This window comes from Phytophthora infestans, genomic scaffold (assembly GCF_000142945.1).
Source record: "Phytophthora infestans T30-4 supercont1.52 genomic scaffold, whole genome shotgun sequence".
NCBI lineage: Eukaryota > Oomycota > Peronosporomycetes > Peronosporales > Peronosporaceae > Phytophthora > Phytophthora infestans.
Window position 1 is genome coordinate 761,542 of NW_003303707.1, and position 2,500 is coordinate 764,041.

A 2,500-nucleotide genomic window follows, 5' to 3' on the forward strand; every position below is an offset into this window, starting at 1 on the left:
AAGTATGTTAAAGAGAGCAGAATAGCGCGAATTAGACTTGGTTTAAGTATGTTAGAGAGAGCAGAGTAGCGTGAATTAGACTTGGTTTAAGTATGTTAAAGAGAGCAGAATAGCGCGAATTAGACTTGGTTTAAGTATGTTAGAGAGAGCAGAGTAGCGTGAATTAGACTTAGTTTAAGTATGTTAAAGAGAGCGGAATAGCGTGAATTAGACTAGGATAAAGTATGCAAAATGAAGCTGAGGACTTTGTGAAAAAATGCGAAGTTGTTTGCTGTTCTAATTGTATGGGTTTGGAGATGTTTTTGGCTTGGATTAATAACAGGCAGGAAGCGCGAGGAAACGCAGCGAATATGGACGCGTACGCGGAAGGTGACGGCGGAGGAAGCGCGGATATGGAGGTGAAAATGGTGAAGGTGATGGCGCGAGGAAGGTGACGGCGCATGGGTGTGAATATGGAGGTGATGAAAGGTGACGGGAGGAAACGCATGATGTATATGACAAGTTGGTGTCGTACTTAAGCGGAGCGCGCGCTGTGCATGTATGAAGGTGTCGAAGGTGTTCATATTGCCTAAGACGCGTACGTGCACATGTCATGTCGCATAGGAAGCGTAGGTATGGTTGTGCAAGTCGTAAATGGCCACTTTGGTGGTTTAACATTGTTTCCAGGCCGCGTATGCGCAAATATGGGGTGCGGCGGCTATCTGCACTGCTGTGTATGAAGGTGTCGGTCTGTGTGGGGATCCTATCGGAGAGAATACGTATGCTGCGTTGTAGGAGTGAGCTGCTGGCCACACGTTTGTATTGGAGTGCGCCACACCACCCCCCTTTTTGTTTTGTTACTATATAAAGTGTAGCCATCCACCCAGCCAATTCTGAGGGCCAGAAGGGGTATTGGGGGCCATCGTGTGCAGTCTATGGCCACGTATGTGGACATGTGAGTGTGTAAATGTGTTGTACCAATGTATACGAGTGATAAACACTAATAGGCGTGTCGGTCAAAGTCAAATGTAGACGGCCATCTTAGGCTGAAAGCACCATATCCCGTCTGCTCTGTGAAGTTAAGCAGCCTCAAGCTCGGGTAGTACTCGGGTGGGTGACCACCGGGGAAGTCCGGGTGCTTACTTTTTAGCCCGTTTTGAGCTGTTTACCGACTTTGCGTGTGTTTGCAAACGCAAGATATGATGTCTGGCATGTGCCCACACGACATCTTGGTTTTAGTATGCCTGGCGAGCCACTACACACGAGATCTTGTTTTTTGTATGGTGTTCTTTAATTTGATTATTATGAAGATGAAAGAGAACCGTTAGAACGGGTATGAAGGGTGTTCTAGGGGTGCTTTTCGGTGCTCTTTCACGTGGACATATCGCAGCATGCGACATGTCAGCGGAACACTGTCTAAATTAATAAATACTGTTTTGGCCGATTTCTAAAAGCGTCTATAAAAGGGCATAAGTGCAATGACTCGTCTTTGTAACCCTGCGGCCTAGGCGTAGTTTTTCACGGGGAATCCGAATATCAAAGGTAGATTTATGTACAACATGTACTTTTTTTGCAACATGTACTTTTTATCTACGGGACATAGACATATGTAAAAACACACGGCGGAGCCGTTCCCGCAATCAGAATTTGTCTAACTCTTCTAGATCAAAAGTTATTCAGCGAAATGTGAGACTTTGTTTGGCATGCTCTTTTTTTAGGTGGTTTTTTCCGGTTTTATGTGCCGCCCGGCAGATCTGGCCTGCAGACTTTAGCAGAAAACTTGGCGCATGTGTTCGCACGACCGCTCCCAAAGTTTTACAAGCATATCTCCAGTAGTTGCTTCGCAATGATTTTTTTAGTGACGCCAAAAAACGCCATTTTCGCGGAAAATGGACACCTTGGACGGCCAAAATCACCACTTTTGGCCATGTTTGGCCCTGCACATCCAGGAAGCAAATGAGACTGCTCCGTATAAAAACTGCCCTAGGGGTGCTTTTATGCGCGCATTCCCGTGGTCAAGTCAGATTTTGGCTAAATTCAAATGCCTTGTCTATAAACACTTTTTTCGACCTAAATTTTCACCTGTTTTGTCCCGAAATGATAGCACCCATTCTTTATTTGCCTATATAGTCTGAAGAAGGCCACTGTTTTCCTGCCACGGATAGATGAACAATTTAAGTCGGCGATTTAGGGGATCAAGAACACTCGGCTCCGTACGAGCTACCCTCGGTTTCTAATGACTTTTTGAGTTAGGGAAGCGTGGATCTTCTTTTTTTCTTGTTTCCAGGACTTCACATGAACTTCCAACTCAACTCGAATTGTCATCCCGGGCCCACCGCGCATCGAAACGACACTTTTCTCGGAACTGGCGAATAAAAAATAGGTCACCAGATGCGCAAGAGTCTGGGATGACAGAAGATCGTAACACTAGCATAGTCGCTAGAACTTTTGTTGTCACTAGCGCCCTTTTTCTGGATTCGCGTACGTAATCGAGCATAACTTTATCAATTTATACCATATC

General features: G+C 45.4%; 1 non-coding gene across 1 annotated transcript; it reads left to right on the top strand.

Annotated features, from left to right (window-relative positions):
* Positions 1–1,014: 1,014 nt before the first annotated feature.
* Positions 1,015–1,119, top strand: PITG_33340. The gene has a single exon (XR_009934734.1). It is a non-coding gene; the product is annotated as an 8S ribosomal RNA (ribosomal RNA).
* The last annotated feature ends 1,381 nt before the right edge of the window (positions 1,120–2,500 follow it).